The 25,390-nt window shown below is 35.9% G+C and overlaps 2 protein-coding genes and 1 non-coding gene across 3 annotated transcripts in view; 1 reads left to right on the top strand and 2 right to left on the bottom strand.

Annotated features, from left to right (window-relative positions):
- Window positions 1-25,390, bottom strand: part of FBXL13 (F-box and leucine rich repeat protein 13) — a 2,081,262-nt gene that overhangs the window by 675,534 nt on the left and 1,380,338 nt on the right. The gene's annotated exons all lie outside the window — the stretch shown is intronic.
- The window catches only part of LRRC17 (leucine rich repeat containing 17), a 514,106-nt gene that overhangs the window by 42,309 nt on the left and 446,407 nt on the right, over window positions 1-25,390 (top strand). The window lies entirely within an intron of this gene.
- TRNAE-UUC lies at window positions 7,390-7,461 on the bottom strand. The gene has a single exon. It is a non-coding gene; the product is annotated as a tRNA-Glu (tRNA).

Genomic DNA, 25,390 nt, shown 5'->3' on the forward strand with positions numbered 1-25,390 from the left:
TTTCTATCTAGGCAAACCAGAACAACCTTGCCTATTAGTTCTAGTTTGTTGGTGTCTAACACTAAAAACAACAAAGCAATCAAAGCCCAACTTTTTAAGAGGCATTCTTCTCAGAAGTCTAGCTATGATAAAATGAGCAGATTTCTTCGTCCGTTAAAAGAAGGAGAGGCAGTGAGGATGCAAACGGGGAAAGGCTTTGATCAATTTGATCAAGTGAGAGGTATATGTGCTGAGTCAAGATCCTGCTTAGTGGAATTTGAGGGTATAGAGTACAAGAGAAACTGCAGACATCTCCTTCCTGTATCAGAAACGATATTGCAGCATCGTATCTGTCATACAGACTGTATATCTCAGAGTAACCCTGACAATGTTCATACCAAAGAGCATGTCTCAGTATCCATTCCTGTTCCTTATGATGTGCCAGTTGTCCCCAAAGTTAAACATTCCTTAAAGACAGTCCCCATTGCTATATCCAATTTTGACTTTTATGTTACAGGATCAGGTCATATTTCTAGACCTCGTGTAAAATACACAGCAACCTGGACATGATTGTTTTATATGCATCTAATTTTGTATGATTGCAGGTCAAAGAATTTGTTCTGTATAACTGCATGTCAAAGGATCATTTCTGTTAATTGCATGTCATTGAATACTGTCATTTAGTATATGATCTATTTCTCAAAGAGGGAGGATGTAGAACAGAGCAGTGGGTATGTACCTTTAAGAAACATTTCCACATGTAAGCATGTGCATATAAATAGAGAGCACATGTGGGCAGCAGTGCCATTTTGAGAGAACAGCCAGAGTGGTAACATGCATGAGTGTGGTAGTCAGTCTGTTTATAAGTTTATTTACATTTAAATTACAAAGCCTCATTCCTGATGTGTTTGTGTGTAATAAAGCTGCTTGAACTGAACCCACAAATGTTTGTCTGTTTTATCCTGACCAGACGAGTGACAGGCAACTAGCTCACTTTTGGGCAACTGTAATTATTTGACTATAGTTTGTAAAGAGGGCTTTGCCAACAGTTTTCATAGTAAACAATTTGTAGAACTATTCGTTTTTCACAGTTTTAATCAACTGATACATGAGAACACTGAAGGAAATAGAAATTCAGACTTGGTAGCTGCAAATAATTTATTTTCAAAAGATACTGTGGGAACATCATACCTCTCAACTTCTTGGAGCAAGAAATCTGGAGAAAGCCATAAATAAATGTGGGACAAAGGCCCAAAAACAGGGACAGTTTTTTTTTTTTTTTTTAAGTATTGCTCTTACAAACTTAGAAAGTTGATAGAATAACAGGTTTTGCATTAGTATTAATTTTCTGAAGAGTATGAAGTCTGAAACTCAAATGTCTGTCATTATTTTCTAATTTCAGTCTTCAATGATTTGTCACTAATTTGCCAGAAAAACTCAATTTTCTGAAAAACAGACCAAAAATATGAGGCAAAAATCTGTACATTTTGCAAAAATCTGTACAGTTGAGAGGTATGGGAAGCATCATTAGGCAAGTACAATAATAATTCTGTTACTTTTCTACCCAGAAGAAAGTGGTCAATATATCTTACTAAGAAGTACAACTTTGTTTTACTTGACTATTAAAAAATAAATAACTTATTTCAGAAAGGAATTGGCTAAGCTTTAATCTTATTAAAGAGTATGATTATAGCTACACAAAGCTATAAGATGTCTTGATTGCAGGTGTAGAAGAAACCAAAGAGACTGTTGAATATTCTTTCAAAAGAAACTTAATGCCTAAGTACTAGAGTTGGAGAATAATAAAATTATATAATAAGAGAAAAATAACTTTAAGCTTTATAAAATGTTTTCATCAATTAAAAAGAAGGCAAAATTAAATAAAATCCCTAAGAACTTACAGTACTTAACTGAAAATGTGAGGTTTGAAAATAAATTATATTTAAAGAAGACTATTAAAGCATATTATGGCTATATTAATTCATTTAGAGAGATGAAAAATCATATATTGCCATTAATATGTAATAATGCTTCTGAAACAGATATGTCTAACACAGTTGAGATATTCAATAATCATTTTAGTAATAATATACAAAGCTCAAATGTAACAAACTGCAATTTTAAATGATCACTACTGCATGATACTTTGTCCATTACCTATTAATAACACTATTAAAAAAAAATCTCTGAAAAAAGTAAAAAAAAAAAAAAAATAATACATCTATGGACCCAGATGGTATACCTTCAATACTAGGAAGGCAAAACTGACAAACCGCAAGAGAAGAAAACAAGATGAGAATGCAGGATGAAGTAAATCCAAAATAGCGTAAATGGTAAAAAATCCAAGCCCGTTTATTTTCACAATCACGTTAAACACTCCAAGCGTTTTTCGTCCCAGCAGTGCCGGAACTTCATCAGACAACAACTTCCTTTCCTATTAACACTTTTAAGGTTCACAAAAAACTTTCAGCAAACTTCAATCAACTTCCTAGACGTACATCTGACCAAAAACCTAGATAAATACACGGCTAAAATTTATAGGAAGGAAACACATTGTAACAGTTACTTGCATTTTACAAGCATGCACCCCCACCATCAAAAGAAATCAGTTGTCAAAGGACAACTAGTCAGGGCTGCAAGAATGGTGACACTGGATCAGGATTTTGATGAAGAATGTACGCTTCTGTATGACATGTTCATAAATAGGGGGTATCCGGATTCATTTGTACAAGTAATTTTCCAGGAGGTAATTGAGAAAAGAAATAAGGGAATATATACACCCATCCTAAATTCCCAAACCAGCTTAAACATCTCATTAGGAATTAACAACAATCTTGAACAAACAGTTGTTACAGTTATGGATAGTGTTGAACATGAACCTGATGAACCAGTGGAAAATAAGGAAAATTTTACCACTGCATTTACATTTACCTATTGTATTGAGGCATCAAACATAGGTAAAATAGTGAAAAAATACTGGCGTTTTCTATCTTTAGACAAAGATTTATCACACATTTTGAATTTTGGTCTAACAATTACATACAGGAGGGGCCATAATTTAAAAAAACTATTAGAAACAAATCCCAAAATAAAAAAAATCTAAAAGAGGTACCACAAAATGTGGAAGTTGTAAATACTGTTCATACATAGATACATCGGAAAATTTTAACATCAGAGATGAAATTTTTCATGCCAATATATCCTGTAATTGTAATTCTAGGGCAGTAGTCTATCTAGCCCAATGTACAAAATGCCCTTCATTCTATGTGGGCAAAACAGATAGACGACTTCGCGACAGGATATATGAGCATTGTTATGCCATAGCGAAAAACAAGGATGATAATGCCCTAGCTAGGCACTGCACAAAGAACCCAGAGCACAAATTTAAATTTATGGTGATAAATCAAATTGTGCAAAATCATAAAGAATATGGATTGGTCAATGATAATTTATTGAAGCTCGAACTTGAGAGAAGTGAACTTAAATGGCAAATAAGATTAATGGCTTGTACTTATCCTGGCCTGAATGAATTCCTCTCTATAGCATGTATTCTTAAGATTAAAAGTTTACTTAGATGAGGGTTAAAACACCCAGCATGGAAATGTTTATAAAAATTTTGGTTTACAGAGTATTTATATAACTAGTAACTAATATTTCTGAAATTGAACATTAAATAAAACAATTAAATAAAACAGTTATATAATAGGTTGTTTATCTTACAAAATGGAATGAAATCAGATGTTTTTAATAAATTAGTCTTAGATTATGTATTTAAATATTTATATATGCAATTTCATATTGGTATATTTATAGATACAATTTTTTGTTTTATTAATATTACATAGACATTTTTTTATATATTTTTATATATTTATAAGTTTATAGATATAACATTATGATATATTCTATTTTGAAGGAATTATATGAATTGATGATATTAAATACATTAAATAAAATGATTGATACTTGATTAGAAAATAAATGGGTAATTAAATCATATTTTTTAATCAGGACGGTACTACTATACACACATAACAATTAGATAATGTATATACTTTTAACATTATTCCTATCATTATTTTTAATACACTACATATGGTAGGTTAAAATCTGTTGTTAATTAAATGTTTAATTTAGCAACATAATAATAATGTAGTTACTTTATGAAGTAAGTTTTGTAGTGAGGTATAGGTGTAAAATGCACTACAAACCACAATAACTTACTTTGTGTGTTTTAATAATATAGTACTGCACATAGTAGATATATAGGTTTTATTTCTTTGTTTAGCATATAATATTCTTGTATTATTGTTTACTTATTTATTTTTTAATGTTAAAGGTTCATTATTGTGTTTAAATTCTTGCTTGTGCTGGAGTTTAATGCGGCAAGGGCGTTTCATTAATCATTCATTAATTAATCATATACAACTGTTAACTAGTATAAAAGTGTTAATAGGAAAGGAAGTTGTTGTCTGATGAAGTTCCGGCACTGCTGGGACGAAAAACGCTTGGAGTGTTTAACGTGATTGTGAAAATAAACGGGCTTGGATTTTTTACCATTTACGCTATTTTGGATTTACTTCATCCTGCATTCTCATCTTGTTTTCTTCTCTTGCGGTTTGTCAGTTTTGCCTTCCTAGTTATTTCAGTTCCGGTTTCTTGTTGTACCTTCAATACTAACTAATAAGCTTACATCTATACTGTTGTTCATCTTATTTGTCATGTTCAACACATTTCTATTAAATGGTACAGTGCCACAAATGGGGAAAATATCCAAGAAGGGAAAATTCACTGATGTTTCAAACTATAGGCCTATTAGTTTGATTTCAGTCTTATCTAAATGCTTAGAGAGGTATTTAACAGAGCTTATACCGAAGGAAACAAATAGTCTTGATATGACAGAGTTATATCAACATGGTTTTATCAAGGGTTGCTCTGTTCTCACATACTTCACTGAATTTTATGAACAGGGAATTATTGCCATGGATTTGGAGCTTTCCTGCAGTATTATTTTGTTGGAATTTGCTAAAGCCTTTGATGCTACTGATCACATCTCTGTTTGCAAGATACTACCTGATTTTGGTTATAATTCCTATATAATTAATTGGATAAGGAACTGGTTGCAAGATAGGAAACAGACAGTGGTCATCAAAGGTCATGCTTCCAAATGAAGTAACATTGTCAAAGGAATCCTCCAGTATTCTGTGCTTGGACTGTTGCTATTTAATATAGCATTTTTATCTGTTCCTTCATCTAAATCTTTTTGAATGAAAAAAATGTGCAGATGATTGTAAGGTAGACTTTGCTGTGTCAAGTGAGAGGGATTTTTTGGAAATTAATAATTATCTTAAAAATGTTTCCTCCTGGGCTTCTCAAGTAGGTTTTCACTTTATTGATGACAAAAGCAAATTCAGGTACTTTGGGAAACCAAGTATAAAAATGAACACCTGCATACAGGTATTGACATTAGAAGAGTTATGATTTTATAAAGACTTAGGCATGTATATTTCCAGTAATTTCTCTTTCACCATACACTTAAATTATATTATTAAAAATGCTCTTACTCATGTAGGATTGCTCTTAAAAATGTTTCCAATAATAACTATACAGAAAATTTTATAAATCTTTTCAGAATCTATATTAGGCCAATACTGAAGTACAATAATTTATTCTGCATATATATAGCCAGGGGCTAACTAAATTAGAATCTGTTCAAAGAATGTTTATTAAGAGAATCTGTGGGCTCTCTCAAATCTCAGTTACCAAGAGATGTACAGTAACTAAATTAGGGTCTATATCATATAGTCGAAATTCCAAAATATCGAACACCATAAGCTCGAACTTGGAATTTCAAAATATAACATCGAACACTCAGAATAGCAAATTTTTTCCCAGGGAAAGCATTGCTGTTCCGAGAAACATACACACAACACAAGCACACCAAAATAAATAAACCACACACATACACTTAAAACCCTACTATTAACCCTACACTAAACCATACATACATTCCTAACTATCCACTTACCTTAACCTGCACCCTAACCCTAAGCTTCGTAACTATCGCACACATACCCTATAAAACTATACACAAACAAATTAATAAATACACATACAGTTAACAAAACCCAACCCTACACTAAACAATACATACATTCCTAAGAATCCACTTACCATAACCGGCACCCTAACCCTAAGGTCCGTAACTATCTCATACATACCCTACAAAACTATACACAAACTAATTAATAAACACACATACAGTTAACGAAACCCAACCCTACACTACACCATACATACATTCCTACCTATCCACTTACCTTAACCCACACCCTAACCCTAAGGTCCGTAACTATCACACCACAGTGGAGGAAACAGCGAAGCCATGGAACGGCCCACCAAAATCTTGTCCTAGGTAAGAATTTGATGTTCTGGGGCTTCTCTATTTTCATCCTTCGATGTAGTGGGTTCGATATTATAACATTCAAAGTTTTACAACTTCAGTGTTATAATATAGACCCCTAAATTATACTTTTTACACTACAAGTACTACACAAGCAGAATGGCTCTAGGTTTGAGGTTTTAAAGAATGAAAAATTGAGATGATTATTAAACCCTTTCATCAATAGTTGCAATAACACTCTAAAGCATGACAGGTTGAAATGTTTTGTGGGTTTAAGCATGACTAAGTAAAGGTCATCTCATTTTATTCAGATTTTGTCAATTTTATGGAATCATTTACCAGTTATATTACAGAGTTCAGTTAATTTAGGCACATTTAAAAAGAACTTTGATAATTGAATAGGTTCTGAAGTGAATAATCCTTTTGTGGGGCCTGTGTTTCTAGAAGGCCTTAGGGCACAACATAGTACCATAACAGAAGAACTTGTGGCATTTTGGACAGGAGATGGTTCCTTCAATGTTATAGAAAGGAACAACGCAGTTCATATGTAAGAAAAAGAAAACAAAAATAAAAAAATGGAGGTCTATCACACTGACAAATTGTGGCTACAAACTACAAGCTAGAATTACATAGTTACATTTAAAACAAAAGATAAAAGATTGACAGCAGATAAAACTGTGAGCTGTTTCCCTTGTAACATTATACCAACTGTGCTATAGGCAATAAGAGAGTTTATTCGTTTATAAAAGTCTTAGCAAGTGAGTGGATAGGTATGTTCAATAGATAAAGTAAAAGTTTATAATGAAATGTTTCCAGGTAAAGCACTGATCTCCATGGACCTTTTTCAGACTCAGCCCAGGATCGGTGCCTGGTTAAGTGACTTGCTCAGTCACACAGTTAGGCAATGGAAGCTGAGGGAATCAAACCTTGCACCAATAGACCATAGAAAGAGTTCATTAACAGATGCTTAATCCTCTAAGCCAACTGCCAGGTAAAAGAAAGATCCATTCCCATACTGGGAGTTGAACCCAGGCCGCCTGGGTGAAAACCAGGAAACCTAACCACTAGACCATATGGGACATCCCATGAAGTGAATCTCCCACTACTTTCCACACTGCCATGACTTGGACTCGAACTGAGGTTGCTGCAGCCACAACACAGAGTACTAAGCACTGCACGATCACAGAAGCATGATCTTTATGGATTAGGGTCAGTTTAAAAACTGAATTGAAGAGGGTTATACTAATTTTGCAGTCAAGCACCTTGTTGTTCCCATGAAGATAGTTATCAAACAGACATGCTTTCTTAGTATTATACTTTTTGCTTTAGTCATGAACATAATTCTTACGCAGATTACAGCTCTAATATCTTCATGTTGTATAGCTTATTAAGAAAGGGTCATATAATGGAGCCCTGTTTTTCTTTGTTAAAGAGAACCATGCTTTATTTCTCTTATAAAAATAACTCAAATATTACTTCAGTAATATGGTTGGTGAACAAATACTGAAAAGATAATAGAGTCTGAGGAAATTAAGTTCTACTATTTTTTCACAGGGATAGTTTTGCTTGTCATTATTTTTTCCTGGGTATGTAGATATAATTTGTAAAGCATGGATCAAGGTGCTTGAAAAAATTAAGAAAGTATTCCAATTTACAACTTTATTCATATTGCCATATTTAAGGTGGATTCTGTGATTAAGTTCTACATATTGCGTCTCAGTGCCTATTCAGTGGAACATTTATTACTAGAGGACCTTGAAGTTAGCCTTGTGACTATCTTGTAAGTTGATATAAAAAAACAGTTAATACCATTAAAGTATGGATTATCTATACTTCAAAACAAACTGGTGGATTGGAATTGGTATATCTCATAGTCTTTTGTGGTACCTTATACTTGTTTTTGTATGTAACACAGTTAAAAATGAGACATCTTTTTTGCTTAAACATTTATAGAGACTACACATCAGAAGTTTTTATGGTACTGAAATTCTATTATGTGGGGAAAATTACATCAACTGACACATACAATAAACAACCAAAAAAGAAACAGAAGATATGAAATTTGTTTAAAAAGATATAATTACAGCTGGAGTATTGTGCCATAAGCAGATCTTAAGAAATAAATATGTGGTATAAGCTTAGAGAGAACTATTGAAACAGACTCTAGCTTGTTATGAATAAAATGATATTTATTTAAAAATACCTACATTCAGGATATTTGCTGGATACTAATTCATAAGCACATTTATGTAAAAGGTCAGATATGCTCTTATTGCAGTTTAGATATGATTATACATATCTTTGAACACTGTGACAGTGCCATGAATTTCTGGAACATGTTATTTTATGCATTGTGTAATAGTGAATTTATGTTTAATATAATTGAATTAGATAAATATATGACATAGATATTCCAGGAAAGAAATGTTTAGAAAAAATAGAGTACTATATATGGATTTTGTATTATGGAAAATATGGTCAGCCAGGTGTAGCAAAGTATGGTATAATGCAATGTAGAACATAGTAGAAACATAAAGATGCACTATACATTCCTAACAGTGTAAAAGCCGATATATCATTTGATAACTATTAATGTTTTATGTTGAGTTTTGATGGTAGCTGATAAACAAGTACCACTGTTTATATATATATATATATATATATATATATATATATATATATATATATATATATATATATATATACACACTAGGATTTTTGTATCCAATTAAACTACCACAAACTCAGGCAAATGAGACCTCAGTTTAATGTCTCATCTGAAGGAGTGAAACATAGGAATGTAGCATTATGTTGCACTACAGTGTCAGCACTGCAAAATTAATGTATTTACCTGGTCCTGGAAAGAACACACAGCATTCTAAAATGTAAATATGTTTACCTGTTTAGCTATAGATGCTAAAAACATAAATCATGTTACAGGCAAAAGAAAACTTTTAAATTTAAAGGCAGATGCAATACAGTAGTAATGGCAGTTTAAGAAACTTATCAAGCTTGTGAAAGAGGAAAGTTGAAGGCATTAATTTCACATATACATCTCTAGTATAATACAATGTAATGAGCACACAATTGCTATGCAAAGTAACAGTAACTCATTTTTTTCTCCAAGATTTTACTTAATGTATGTGGATGGTTAGATTTTGCTTTATTTTTATTAGTTCTCTTTAAAATAGGGGTTTACCAGGAATATTTTTTAAATTGGTAATCTATCAGTTAGCACAGAAGATTAAGGCTTTCAACTAAGAACGAGATGTTTACTGTAGTCAAGGGTACAGGGTTTGATTCCTTTCACCTCATTTATCTATTGTGTAACTCAGAGCAAGTTACTTAACTAAATAGTACTCTTGTTTTCTTCTTGAAAATGGATAATTATGTCCAGTGGGATTACTTGGTTAATGAATAAAATTACAAAAAAAATGTTATGATATATTATGTTAAACATAACAAATGGTATACCATCTTAACAAATGTTACACTTTTATCATTTTGGGTTGCAATGTAGCATTATATAGCAAGAAATACTATTTTAATTGGGTTCTTGGACTTGCAATATATTCTTCTATAATGCAAGCAAACATTTTGATGCTTAGTTATACGATGATCTATGCTTAGATGTAGGGGAACTGGCAATAAGTCCTTAAATAGTCACATCATCATTAGTATAAGTGTGATGGCTATGCCTTAGGGTAATTTACATTAGAACAATTAAGGGAACTAAGTTTATTTTCCTATGCTATTTTATGACTTTATGTAGCAGATGTTACCAAATAAAGCAATAAAATAATAGTATATCTGTCCTAGGCATTTTCATTATGTGTCCTATTTATTGGGAGCCTTTTGCATGTTTTTGTGTGTTCATAGTTTCTACTAAGACTAATAAGATGAAGAGTGGTATATGTGGAACAGATCTGAGCTGTATAGTGGTAGAGTGCTGATGTGGGTATGTAACTGTATGAATTGTTCTTTCTAGGGTACACTAGAAGGACATCTGAATTAAGAGCAAGTAGGAAGTCTAAATAAAATGGATTTGAGTACCTCTTTCAAGATTGCAAAGGTAGGAAGGTTTGTAATGCAGCAAGAGAATGCATTCTTTACCACTGGAGGAGCAACAGAAAGAGAACAAACTGAGCAGGCTAGGAGATTCATAGTCGAACTGACTGAAATATAGTAGTAGCTCTTGATGGTCTAGTGCAAATATTGGGTTTTAGCTTAGATGCAAGAGGGATTGGGTCTATATCAGCATTTTGAAAACGTAATAGGTCAAATCACTAAATGTCGAACTGAAATGATCACCTATTACATTTTCGAATACCAATAAAAAAATAACCCCCTCCAAAAAGAATACTAAGGGTGTAGGCAGGGGGGAAAGCCCCCTGCACCCCCCACACCCCCGCTACTTAAATATACCAACTCCAAAACCGCACTACATTGAGGTAAATGGAAATGTCCCCTTATGGAGATTTCCGTTTACCCATTCGATGTTCTGCCCTTTCGGCATTCTCGATGCGACAATATCAAATTCAATATTGTCAGCATTCGAGATGCTGATATAGACCCGATGGATCAACTGTTATGGAAGAAGAATTATGAAAAGCATAATTATTGGAATGTAATAGATCTTTTTTGCCAGTGAAGTGTAATGGTGTTCAGGTTTTGATAATTAATAAAAAAGCATGTTTTGTTTCAGCAAATTTGATATCTCTTGAGGTTTTGGGTGAGTAGTTATTTAGTTGGTCGTATAACATAGTGCAATACTAGGGTAATGCTTGACCTTATTAGTGTTTGGTTTCTTTTAATATTTGATGCTAGAAATGGTAAACGGTTTTCATTTTGGCTTGAAAGTTAAGAGGAGTCTATCCAAGCTCCTGTGTATGTGAGGTATAAGATTTATTCAGATTTATTCAGAGGAGTCTCCTTAAAGAGAGAAGGTAAGTGAGGGAGTGATATGAGATTTAATTTTTGTATGCTATTAAAGAGCATGGATTTAGTCATTTTATGTGAAATGTATACATTAATGCTGAAAACACCTTAGTGAGAGAGGTCCTAGTTAGTGTTAGATCTGTAACAATATTGCTGTATAGGTTGCTAGTGTACAATAATATTAGATCATCAGCATAAAGTAGATAGTTTTAAGAAGGCAGTACTACAGGGCAATTTTAATAAAAAGCTTAACAGACACCCAAGGAATGACACTTATGTGACACTGGCAGGAAAGTACTATTGTGTAACAAATGTATCATAACAGTAGATCTTAGAATGATCTCTGCTGCAGTAGCCTTAGCTATATGAGTTATATCCTGCTAAGGGTAGAACAGTCAACCTACTTTCAAAGTTTTAGGGCACCTTCCATATGCTCAAACCGTTACTCAGCTTGAGCTGAGCTAACTAAAAGTCAGGCTTGGGTGAAAAGCTCTTCAGAGCTTCAATGCTAACAGCAACAGGGAAGCTAAAGCCCTGAAAAGGGTAATGCTAGGAAAATAAAAATAAAGTTATTCACCTAGCAACAAAACATGCAAAAATAAGGGGGGAAGGGGGGAGTGGCTACTGCAGCAGTGATCATTCAGACATTTACAGTTATAGTAAGTTTACTTACACAACTGTAGTAGGTTCATCATTAGGATCATTGCTACAGTAATCTTAGCTAGTTGCATAGATTACCATATCTTAGAATGACTGGGAGCAGGAAGAATAAAAGTGCAGGAGCTCCTAGAAAATGTTCCTAGCAAAATCTGTCAAACAACTGGAGAAATCTACTTTGTACTGCTTTGGAAAAGTATGTACAGACAGCTAAGTTGCTCCTTCTAGAATACATCTATAATCCAAACATTTTCAAAAAGCCACAGATGAAACCAAGACTCTGTTAGTCTAGAATTTTTTGTGATGGGTATAATAAAAGATTACAGCATGCAGCAGCCACTTGGAAATAGTCTGCTTTGACACAGGTTATCCTTTTCTTCTTATCTTTTACAAGACATAAGCAGCTGATAAGAGTTCCTATATGATTTTCTTCTGTCAAGATAGTAACCGAGTTGTCAGTGGACATTAAATCTCACAATCTCTTACCATAAGAAATCTGGACAAAGCATAAAATAATGGGGGGGGGGGGGCATAGGCCCAGAAATTGGGAAAGATTTTAAATATTGCTCTTATTAACTTAGAATGTTGCTTGAATAGCAGGTTTTAAGTTACTATGCATTGTCTAAAGGATATAAAGTATAAAACTCAAGTGTGTGTGTGTCATTACTTAGTAACTTCTATCATCAGTGATTTGCCTAAAAAACACAAATTGTATGAGGAACAGACCAGAAGTATGAGGTGAAAATCTGGACACTGCAAAAATCTAGACTGTTGAGAATTATGGTGGATATCTGAGTTATGAAGTATCCTTTCTCCCTTGTTTTTAAGTTCTGGAAAGAAGTCAAGGAGATAGATGGCTTGACTAAAAGTAAACTCAGACAACTCTTTAGGCAAAAGTGGAGGATTAACTCTCAAGAAAACCCTTCCTTTGCAGAAAATGACATATGTTTGACCTACCATAACAGCTTGCAACTCAGATACTTTTCTTCAGTGGTCAGAGCAATCAGTAGCACTGTGTTCCATGTTTAGAACCTCAAGTCAGACAGATGAGCTGGTTCAAATGTAGCAAGATTTAGTGTTTCTAACACAAAATTAAGATCCCAAGGAGAAGCCACCTGTTTTCTATAAGACTTGGCATGCAATGCCCCTTTCAAAAACATTTTTACATGAGACTGCATTGAAAGAGCGGGATCTATGGGCAGACATGCAGAAATGGCTGACAAATGTTAATGAAGGAGTAAGACAGGCCAGAGGATAATATAATGTAGGACCAGAGAAACACTAGCCTTTAATTGGTGCTGGTTCATCTGTTGGTATTGACAGAAAACATTTTCCATTTACTAAAACAGGATTTTCTAGTAGCAGGTTTCCTCAGCTCCTGCAATATCTGCTGTACATCCTCAGAAAATAGGTGTCTAAAAGGTATCAAGATTCTATCATCCAGGCAGTTAGTTGCAGTAATTTGGGGTCAGGATATATCAAACACGCCTTGTCTTGTGTGAGTAGTTCCAGTCTGTGAGAAAGCTTATAATAATTGTCACTGGCCATTTCCAAAAAAAGGAAAAACCACTGTTGCTTGGACCAGAAGAGATTCACTACACTGATCTTTGGAGTGTCCTTCTGAATCCTCAGAATAACTCTGGATATTAGTGGAAAAGGTGGAAAAGCATACTTGAACATTGCTGTCCAAGGAAAAGAAAAATCATTTGCCTCCCAGGCCTTCTTGCATGGAGTCCTGGGACAGAATTTTGCCAAATGGCTCTTGTAAGTGGAGGTTAAAAGAGCTGTTTGTGGTGTTACCCATGGCTGGATCAGTTCCTGGAAGACCCCTTGATTCAATTTCCATTCGTGAAGATCTGTCCTGGTCCTGTTCAGCTGCTCTGCTACACAGTTTTGGTCTGATGGAATGTAAGATGCCTGTAGAGAGAGATAGTCCTGAAATGGTTATATCCCAGGCTACCATGGCTAAACTGCATAGAGGGTTATATCAGATCCCCCCATTTGTTTATGTACCACATCACTGAGGTCTTGTCCGTGAACAGTTGTAATGGTCCCAAGGACCATAGATGATTGAGACCCTAGAAATGCTAACATCTCTTTGGCATTTATGTGTTTTGGTCTGTCTTCTGTGTTCAAAAGGCCCTGCGCATTTATCCCATGGACCTTCTCCCTAAGCAAATTCTGCAGTGTCTGTTGTGACAGACTGTGCTGGAGGTGTAAGGGAAAATGGCAGACCTGTATTCTGATATATTTGGTCTTTCCACCACAGAACTGCCCTTTTCTCAAATACCAAAATGGTAATCTGGAATGTCAGATGATGATATCCCCTAACTTCTTAGTGCAAGCAATCTGGACAAAGCCAGACAAAATGGGGGAAAAGCCCAAAAATAGGGACATATTTTAAATACTCTCTTATAAACTTATTAAGTTGGTAGAGTAACAGGATTTGATTTAACATACATTTTCTGAAGGATTTGCTGAATGTATTTCATTATTTAGTGACTTAAGATTATCCTAATGATTTGCTACCACAACCACAAATTTTGAGAGGAACAGGCCAAAACTATCAGCCAAGAGTCTGGACATTCTGCGGAAATCTGGACAGTTGAGTGGTATGCAGAGGATGCTCTTGCTGAGACCATACACATTTTAGATACCACTGGATTTTTCTCAAGTGGAGTCTTGCTAGAGGACTCATGGGAATCAGAGAAGCCATGAAACATAAAATCCTGAGAAATTCCCTTGTAGAAACTGTTGTCAGAGTGGAAAAGCTCAGGAACAGATCTAGATATAGATTTATTTATTTATTTATGTATTTATTTTTTAATTTTTAATTTAAAATATTTTTAATTTTTTATTAAATACATTTATTTATTTATGTATGTATTTATTTATTTATTCATTTATTAAATATATAATAAATAAACAGATAGATACAGAGCTTTTTTCCAGTGGAAGAAAAGCTCTTTGAACTGAGGTATCCAGGAGACACCTCAGGAAAACAATCCTGTGAGGAGTCAAACAACACTTTTGTATTTTCTCCTGGATTCTGTGCAGGAGATCCCTTACCCAAGTGACAGATTCCTAACACTTTGAAAAAGGCTCTACAAAGATAAGCAAGTCATCTAAATAAGGGAATGTGAAAACCTTACAGTCTGCAATAGGCTAGCACCGGAGCTAGTCACTTTATGAATATCAGCTGAGCAATGTATATATAAATCAAAGTGAAAGTGTAATGCCGAGAGCTGTTAGTGTGGTACAGACACAAAAAACCTTACGAAACACTTGAAATCGAGATTTATAGGAATGTGATGATATGTATTTCTTAGCTCAAATGTCACCAGGAAACTCAAGTGGGGAATGAGAGGTAACAAGTTGTGATGGGCAACATTTGAACTTAGGCACTAACACAAACAGGTTTATAATCTAGAACTAGCTTCCATGAAGTTTTTTCTTCCTTTGGCACCAGAAACATTCTTGAATAAAACCCTTCTCCCAACTAGAGGAGGAGGAGACACCTCTATCACACCCTTTGACAGCAGATGCTAAATGATAGGAGAGAAAATTGGAGTTTGGTCTGGCAGATGAGGGGAAATCAATTGAAAAGGAGGGAGAGACTCCCTCTGCCATCTATATCCTTGCTTTATTACTTTCAGAACCCACCTGTCTGAAATTATTTGTTGCCAAAGACAGAAATGTGAGTTCAGACTTTCAGGAAGTATTAAGAGTTTGCCAGAGTGGGAAAGAAGACGGGAAGTCTTGTAAGTAGCAATTCAGATTTATAAGACAGTCCTTTGTTCTCGGGGACTTACTCCTTTCTTTCTGGAACCTTACTTTCATTCTTTTTTAAATGTTTGCTTATCAGCAGCTTTCACTGTTTGATAAAGGTTCTAGCAGTACCATTAAACCACTTGGTAAACACGAAGAAAGAAGGCTGAAAATTTTGAGAGATTCCTCGAATCAGTTTACCTCTCTTATCACACTTTTTTAAGGACTTTTGCAAGGCAGGTCTAAGCATTAACTCTCTATCCAAGTCAGAATTCAACATGCCAGCTTTGACATCTTTTGGAAGGTTTTGAGTATGCAGCCAGGCAAACCCCCTCATAACAGTAACTGCGGCAGTAGCCCCAAGATGTGGCACAAGCTGAATCATAAGCACATTTCAAACAGTGGGTAACCAATAGAGACACAGAAGCCATTAGGTTGCACAAAGAAGTTTTTTTCTTTAGAAGAGGAAACAGATGACATAATATTCCTCATCTTCTCAAAAAAGACAAGTATAAACTTTAACACATGAGCTTGACCATTGAGAATGCTAAAAATAGTGTTGCAGAAGAATACACTTTTCCCCCAATCTATCACAACTTTTCCTGTCATTGTCAGAAGGAGAAGGGGTTGGTATTTACGAGATGTTTAGCAACAGCTGGATTCACTACAACAGTAGCTGCTGGGTCTTATCTGGGATGAAAGTATAACCGCTTATACGACTGAGGAACTTTATACAATCCATCTGCTTTCTTAAGGGCAGCAGGCTGGCTGTCAGGCGAGTTACACATTGTGACAGAAACATCCACCAATGCTGAAGAAACAGGAGGAATTTGAGTAAGTTCTGGAAAATCCAGTCACAGTAAATCATAATACGTTTTCAGGGACAGTGGAATGTTAATATATTCCCACTGAAACAACTGATTCATTTTGGAAATAATTTCAGAGAAGGAGAATCCTTCAAAGGGACAGGCAGAAGACTGAGAAGGGAAAACAGAATCTGTGCCAACACAACCATGTTGTGGTTCAAAAACTTGAACGTCTTTAAAAAATGAAGAATCCATTTTCTTTTATCAGAAACACCTAAACTGAAAGGGTCAAAAGCCTGAACTAAACCCTGAGCTAAGCCCAATAAATAACTCATGTTCAAAGTGACTGAGACAGAACAGGAAATATATCTAAAAGTTTTTGCTTCTTTTTGACAGGAATTTCTGATGAAGCAGACCCACTTTTGCCAGGAAAACTCTCCCTGGTAATAGACATAGCATTTGGCTAGGCAGAAGGGTATTCCCTGCCCCTTCTCCCAGGACCGACAACAGTGTCTCTTCCATGCCCACCAAGAGCTCTCCAACAGCTGCTGGAGATGCTTCTAACCTTCAGTCCTGGATAGCTGTAGGGACTACACCAGAGGGAGCCAACAAAAAAGATGAAGAGCCTAAGGAACCAGAAATGGCCTTATCAGAGGCACCTATCTGCAAATGGGGCACTTCAGCAACATACTGTGGTACCAAAGGCTGTTAAGTAATTTTCTTCTTTTTATGGCTGTAAGAAGGAAGGAAAAACCAAGGAATCAGTGGGTTGTTTCACGGTTAAGCTAAAAAAGATGCCTGATTCCTGAAGAAGCCTGGCAGCAGTAGTCAGTAAAACAGCTAAATAGTAAAAATTTTAATATTTCCACTGAAAATACAGTAAAAAGCTATTTAAACATGTACTCCAGTCCCTCAAAAATTCAACACAACTTTTGCAAGAGAAAAAGTAGTTTTAAATTAGTTTGAGCAACATTTTACCATAAAAGTAAAAAGTAGCGCTCCCATTAAAAAGTTATTAAAAGTCATGTGACGTCAATAAAAACACTTTCTTAAACTAAAATTAATATTTTCTCAGAAAATGTTCATTTATTGAACATGTTCATTTATTAAAAGACTCTTAATAACCACTTTAAACTCCTTAAATCTCTACAACACCCCCAGCAACACCCCCTCCTAGACAGTGATATTCATCCAAATCCTGGCCCCAATAATAACAACTATACCAACAACCCAATAAATTTAACATTACCTACAGTCTCTACACTAACAAAACCTTGCAACTCCCTCTTCATAGACCACCTTAACATTAGAACCGTTAACAATAACATTTCCCATCTACATGCTCTCCTTGATGTACTCTCATTTGACATACTATGTCTTATGGAAACTTGGCTTAAACCATCTACTCTAGACCAGGAAATTACCCCTCCGGGCTATAACATCCTTAGAAATGACCGAAAAAACAAAAAAGGTGGAGGTATAGCCATTTTCTATAAATCTAACCTCCAAATTTCCCCTATTAATGAGCTTCCATCATTTGCCACCAGTTCTGAAATCCTAACTGCCAAACTCCAAATCAATAATTCCAAATCTATCTACCTACTCTGTATGTATCTACCCCCAGGTAATAATACCAGTACTCTCGAGAACCTACTCAATCACCTCTCTACCCAACTACCCCAGGAGACCATTGTGCTTGGTGACTTTAACATAGACTGGTCCATTTGCAGTTCTATGAATACTACCAGTCACATAAACCTCTTTGGTTTTACACAATTAATAATAACTCCTACAAGAATCCACAAACCTAGTAGCAAGGAAACTACTCTGGATTGGATCCTTATTAATATTTATTTTATTTATTTTACATTTGTTAACCGGGTTGGTCTAACTGGATACATATCCGTTTTCAGTAGAGGCCCGAGGAGAAAAGCTCCAATACACAATAGAAGTACATATTTAAATTGCAAGATTCAAAGTATTGTTACAACAAGAGAATACAGCTTACATATGCAGGAATGAAAATTTACATAGATGTTATATAAGACTAAAGGACAGACAGGAAATTATAACACAGAACATTGATTTGATACTGAAAAATAGACTGAAATCAGAGATTTTCCTTATTACTAAAAGGAAAGAGAAATTTTAGAGATCTGCAATTAGGAAGTGGACCTAGAAGTAAAGAGATATGTAGTTAGTCAGGTTCTCATGTCCATTGTGTGGAGAGATATTCTTTAAGGTTAGCTTTGAAATGATTAAGTCTAAGGTTGTTTGGCAGGAGTTCCACTGCTTGCCAATGGAATTTGCATAAAGGGCATCCCCACCTGAGTTTTTGCTTTAATGGTTAGGATATGGATGCTGTTTGATGATCGGAGACTATTGAGGTTAGTATATGGAGTTAGAATTTTGCACAGTGAGGGAGTTCTATCAGGATGGTTGATAATTTTATAAGGTTTGAGGAGATTTGGCAGTTCCAACCAGCCAAGTCTAGATAAAGGCAATGATGGGTTCGATAAGGGAACCTGTAATAAATCTGGCAATGTGGTTATAGGCAAGAGAGAGCATGTTAAGTTCACGTTTATTGCAATAGTTAATTTGGTAGTGGGAGTTAGGAAGTTTTTAATTCTGTACATAGATCCTAGTTTTTTAACAGACTTTACTGTTTGGGTAATGTGTATGTCAAATTTGAGCTTATGATCAATAGTGACACCTAGCAGTTTGGTACTGGTGACAGGGGTTATGAGGGTCCCATTAGTGGATTTAATATGAAAGGTTGTGTTGTTAGTGTTTGGGAGTTCTTTACCTAGAGGTGAAAGAAAAGTAATAGTTTGGTTTTAGATGGGTTAAGTAGAAGTTTTAAGTCAGTGAACCATTTTTCAACTAGTGCAAAACAATGTTGTGTGGTCATTTGTTAGGGATGATTGATTGAAGGTCATTTATGAAGATGGAAAACAGAAGTGGGCCCAGTATTGAGCCCTGAGGAGCAGTCGATATTCTGTTTTGCCATAGGACAGCTTGTTGCCTACCAGTGAGGTAGGAATTGAACCAGTTTAGTGCTGGAGTCCAGACGTAGGGTTTCAAGGATGTTGAGAAGGAATTGATGATTGACCATGATAGGTCCAGAAAGAGGGCAGATGATATGAGTTTGTTATATTGTTGTTGATTGAGTCAATAAAGGAAAGGAGGAAACCATGCTGGGCATTGGACAAGAGATTATTAGAGGTCAGATAGTGAAGAAGTTGTTTGTGGATGCATCTTTCCATGATTTTCGCTATGGGGACAGGATGGCTATTGGTCTATAATTTGACATTTCCAGGGAGGTACCTCCTTTGTGAAGTGGAATGATATAGGAAGTCTTCCAGATTGAGGGAATGTTCATCTCAGTTATAGATCTGTTTATTAGGATTGATATGGGGTAGGCTATTTCATCAGATGCAATTTGTAAGAATTCGAAGGTGGTCTAGTTGGTTTGAGTTTTGACATAGGAGGAAGAGACTGGCTTTAAATTAAAGGGGTAGGGTTGTCAGTTTAGCAGCAGGTGGGAAGTGGAGGTAAGGTGACTGGCTAAGGTTTGGATAGTCTCAGTGAAGAAGGAGTTAAAGGTGTTGGCTACTTCTTCTTGGCCTTTCTCTAAGAGTTTCTCAGGGGTTGGGGTGGAAGTTTTGCCTGGGTGCAGAAGGTTGTTAAAACCTGCCCAGAATTTCTTTGGGTTGTTCTGGTGTTTTTGCTGGAGGCTGCAGAAGTATTGTTTTTGTCTTGGGTTATGGCAGTTTTGGCATTTCTTAGTTGTTGAAATTTACAACGGTCTTGGGGGTTTTGTGGCTCTCCATTTTCCCAGGCTTGTGGTGAAGTTTGATTTTGGATTTAGTATCAGTAGTGAGCCAAGGTGCTATGCGAGTTTTGGTTCTAATTTGTCTATGTGGAGCATGTGAGTCAAGTATCTTAAGGAACGTGTCATTGAAGTGGGACACACTCTTCTAGTGGAAGAGTCTTTAATATGGTCCAGTTGCAGAATTTCAGGTCAGCAAGAAATAATTGAGGGAATTTTTTTGTTTCTGATTAATCTATATAGGGGGTGTTAGAAGTTGGGCATTTATGTTTAATGATATAAGTTATTAGGTGATCGCTGAGGTCACAGGGAAGGGTGCCAGTGGTGTAGTTATTAGAGTCTCTATTAGTAAGGATCCAGTCAATTATACTTTCTTTTTGAAGTGAGTTGCCTATTCTGGTTGGGGATAGGATATTTTGGGAGAAACCATATAGGTTAATAGGTTGTGGAGTTATATGGGTAGAATAGAGACCAGTCAATGTTGACGCCTCCAAGAACTATGGTTTCTTGTGGGTAGTTGATGGCTAGCCAGCTCAGGGATTGCTCCAGGTTTTCTGTGTTCTTCCCTGGCGGGATATAGGTTACAATAAGGTTGATGCGTTTTTGAGTGTTTAGGCAGATCTGTAGGGCTATAATTTCTAGGTTTGAGATCATAGGAGGTTGTACTTGGTTCTTAAGGATGTTTAGTTTATTTTTAAACATAATAGCTATTCCTCCACCTTTTTCTTTGTCGATCAGCCCTGAGAATATTGTACCCGGGTGGGAGGATCTCTTCATTCTTAGTAGAGGGTTTTAGCCATGTTTTAGACACATGATGTCAGGGAATGACTAGCTATGATGGCGTGAAGGTTGTGAATTTTGTTGTTAATGCTTCTTAGGTTCAGGTGTAATATTAGAAGGGAGTCAATAGGTTTTCGGGTTAAATTATAGGTATTAGAGATTGGCATAGTGGTGGGACCTGGGTTTGGGTGAATATCTCCATCGATATTACAGTTTTCAAGTAAACTAAAAGTCTTTGTAGTTTAAATAGTATTTTGAGATTAGTTTTGTTATGTGGGATTTTAGGGTGTTGAAGTGTCGGGTGGACTATTTTGGGGGATATATTTTTGGCCTGGTAGATTGAGGGTGTTATATAACTGTCATGGAGATTAAATTGGGAGTTGGTGTGGCACTTAGGGAAAGGAATGCCTATAAGAGTTTGGTTTTCATATATTGTTAGGATATAGGTGGTGATGAGAAGTAAAATTATGATGGGGGTAATAGTATAAGTGAAATTTGCCATACTGAAGTAGGGAAGGTGGGGAAGAGACTTTGTGTTGGGTTTGTTAGAGGGTTGGGCCTTGGGGTGGGAGGAGTTATGGAGTTTGACAAGGGAGCCTTGGATTTGTTAAGTGGGAAAGTGGGAGGGACTATTTGTAGCTATAAAAGTAGGGATGCTGAGGCGGGTGGGATAAGGGGCAGGGAGGAGGAGACTTTGCAGGGTTTTAAAGGTAACAGTTCCAGTAGTATAATTCAACACAATGGCGTTACTAGTGCTGAATTTAGAAAGATACAATTTTTACAGGCTTTGTATTGTTAAAGTCCTCAAGATAGAGTGTCAGGTTCTTGACAAGGACAGTATAGTTCTCTCTGAATAGGGTACTAATGTTTTGTATTTACCCTGATTTTTAAGAAGAGTTGAGGCTTCTGGTGTAGTTTTCTTTTATGGTCCTGATGGGCGGAACCACAGGAAGCTAGGCAAGGGAGGGGCTACCTGTGATACAAGTGAGGGAGAGATATGAGTATTAGTGTTAGTAAAGGTTGAAAAATAGTACTGGCAGACTACCACAGCTATCCTTTTTAGACACAAACACACTCAAATGTCTTCATAATCCATAAAGTATGCAGTTAAAGAGAAACATTCAAATACTATGAGATGGCATCTAATGACTTCAGCTTTGTTAAATAGACAGCAGATACTGAAATTATAACTTTAAATGAGTTCAGCTCTAGGTCGTTAATGCATTATGCTTAAAAGATGCCTAGAGTTAGTCAGGAACATGTGCAGGCCTTTGCATAGTCTTTAAAACACATTCTTGTACATAAAATAGCATCCAGTTACTTTAAATGATTACAGAATTAGGTCGCATATGGTTTATGATACAAAGACATTAAATGTAAGTCAGTAACATTTAGTAGCATTTACATAAGCAGTAAAACACATTCAGTTCCTTTAAAATAGATTCAGTTGCCTTCTTATACTTAGAATAGCGTTCACATAGGAGACTTTACAGGGTTTTAAAGGTAACAGTTCCAGTAGTATAATTCAACACAATGGAGTTACTAGTGCTGAATTTATAAAGCTACAATTTTGTAGGCTTTGTATTGTTAAAGTCCTCAAGATAGAGTGTCAGGTTCTTGACAAGGACAGTATAGTTCTCTCTGAATAGGGTACTAATGTTTTGTATTTACCCTGATTTTTAAGAAGAGTTGAGGCTTCTGGTTTAGTTTTCTTTTATGGTCCTGATGGGCCGCTGTTAGGTCTTGGGAACCACAGGAAGCTAGGCAAGGGAGGGGGCTACCATGATTTTTAAGAAGAGTTGAGGCTTCTGGTTTAGTTTTCTTTTATGGTCCTGATGGGCCGCTGTTAGGTCTTGGGAACCACAGGAAGCTAGGCAAGGGAGGGGGCTACCTTCTTCCATGCCAGTGACTTCTATGTACTCCCTTCCTTTCTTGTTCATTTTCTGGAATTCTGTTTTCACCTTTCTTCTGTGTCTCGTCTATCTAATACATTAATCCATCTGATCCTTCCATTCCATGACTCCTCCTATAATTTGACATTGGCCATTTTAAACATACGTATAACCCATTTTGGCTTCTTTTTAGTCCTGGATAAAGTGTTACTCTTCTGGTATGCCTTTTATTTTTTCCCTTTCTTTTCCAAGACAAACTATAATCTAATGAACAGCAATAACACTCCTAATACATACTATCCTGCACACCCCATTAATTCACCACACCGTGGACCATCACTCTTTTCAACGCGTTGCTGTAATAGCCACCCTGAAACTTATACTCCAGGAACCCTTCCAGATGACATTAGTGACCACATGCTTACCTACATTATTAGACAAAAAGTCCATCTTCCAAACACTCATAACATCAAAACCTCCCGCTCAAAAAGATTCTTTAATCCTGACAGCTTCCTAACTGAGTTGCAAGTATGTGACTGGTCACCACTAACCCATCTAGAACTTGATGAATCCATTACTTACTTTAATACTAACTTTCTTCAAATACTTGACTGCCATGCTCCTTTTCGCACTACTAGAATAAAAACCAAATCTACCCCATGGCTCACAAAACAAACCAGGCAGAAGATACTCCTTAGAAATAAAATCTGGGTAAAATGGAGAGCTACCAAATGCCCAACAAACCACCTTCACTATAAACAGCTAAGAAATGCCACCAAGAAAGATATTCTTAGAGATAAAAAAGATTTCTACCTTCAACTACAACAAACCAACCAATAAACTCCTCAAAAGTTTTGGTCAGGAATAAACAAACTCCTTCAGCCAGGCAACACCACTACTCCAGACCCAACTGGCTTCAACCATACCTCCACCCAGATCCCTGATGCCTTTAATAACTACTTTACCGAAGCCATTCTAACCTTGGCTAATTCTTTACCACCTTTCAGCACTTCCCAAACTAACACCTGCAATAGTTTACTACCTACCTTTCAGATACAACATGTATCTACATCCCTCATCTGTAAGCCACTTCAAAAACTGAAACATTGCACCCCTTCTGCTGACCGTCTCCCATCTGAATTCCTACAAATAGCTGCAAAAGCCATAGCATATCCCATCTCCATCATTATCAACAGAACTATTTCGGAAGGCAAAATCCCTGCTCTATGGAAGATATCCCATATTATCCTGCTACACAAAGGTGGTCCTTCCACTGAGCTTTCAAACTATCGCCCTATTGCCTTACTTTCCCCTTTAGATAAGATCATGGAAAAACATGTTCACAAACAATTACTTAACCACTTACTACAAAATAACCTACTTGCAAACTGCCAACATGGCTTTAGACCATTCCATAGCACATCAACTGCCCTCTTATCCTTTACAGATTCCATAAATAAAAATCGTAACAATAACTCATTTTCCTCTGCTCTGTTTATTGACCTGTCTAAAGCCTTTGATATGGTTAACCATAACTTACTACTAGACAAACTAAATGCCCATTCTCTCAACCCTCAAGCTATACAATGGTTTAGGTCATATCTGGAAAATAGACAGCAAGCAGTACTTTGGCAAAACAATTTGTCTTCGCTACTACCAGTCAATATTGGAGTACCCCAGGGCTCTATCCTAGGTCCCCTTCTCTTTTCTTTGTTTATTAACAATCTACACAACAACATACCTCAAGCCACATGTATTCAATATGCCGAAGACTCCACCTTAATCTGTACTGCCAAGAATATAGCCACTCTCCACTACCTTACCCAAACTGTTTTTCAAAATGTTGAAAACTGGTTTATGCAACACTGCCTCCTCCTAAATCCAAAAAAAATGAAATTACTGCTTTTTACCCCTACTCACAAATCACCTACTCCATTCTTCTCTATAACCTCTAACAATGGTACTAACATAACCCCAGATACTACAACCCGCCTTCTAGGTGTAACTATTGATAATCGTCTCAGCTATGATGAACACATCAACTCCACTATAAAGTCTGTTAATAAAAGACTTTGTACCCTCAATAGAATCAAAGCCTTCCTTACCCTTTCTGCTAAGAAAACTATTGCCCAAACCCACCTCATGTCTACCCTTTTCTATGCCTCTGTTATATATACTAACCTCTCCAAAAATAACCTCTCGAAACTCTCCACCTGTTATAATAGCATAGCTAGATTCATCACAAGCTCCCCCTTTAAAACTCACCACTGCCTTAACCTCAAACAACTAGGATGGCTAGAATTGAAAAACCATATACTCTGTCAACAATTACTCA

This window comes from Protopterus annectens, chromosome 11.part0, assembly GCF_019279795.1.
Source record: "Protopterus annectens isolate FY-2018-M chromosome 11.part0, PAN1.0, whole genome shotgun sequence".
NCBI lineage: Eukaryota > Metazoa > Chordata > Ceratodontiformes > Protopteridae > Protopterus > Protopterus annectens.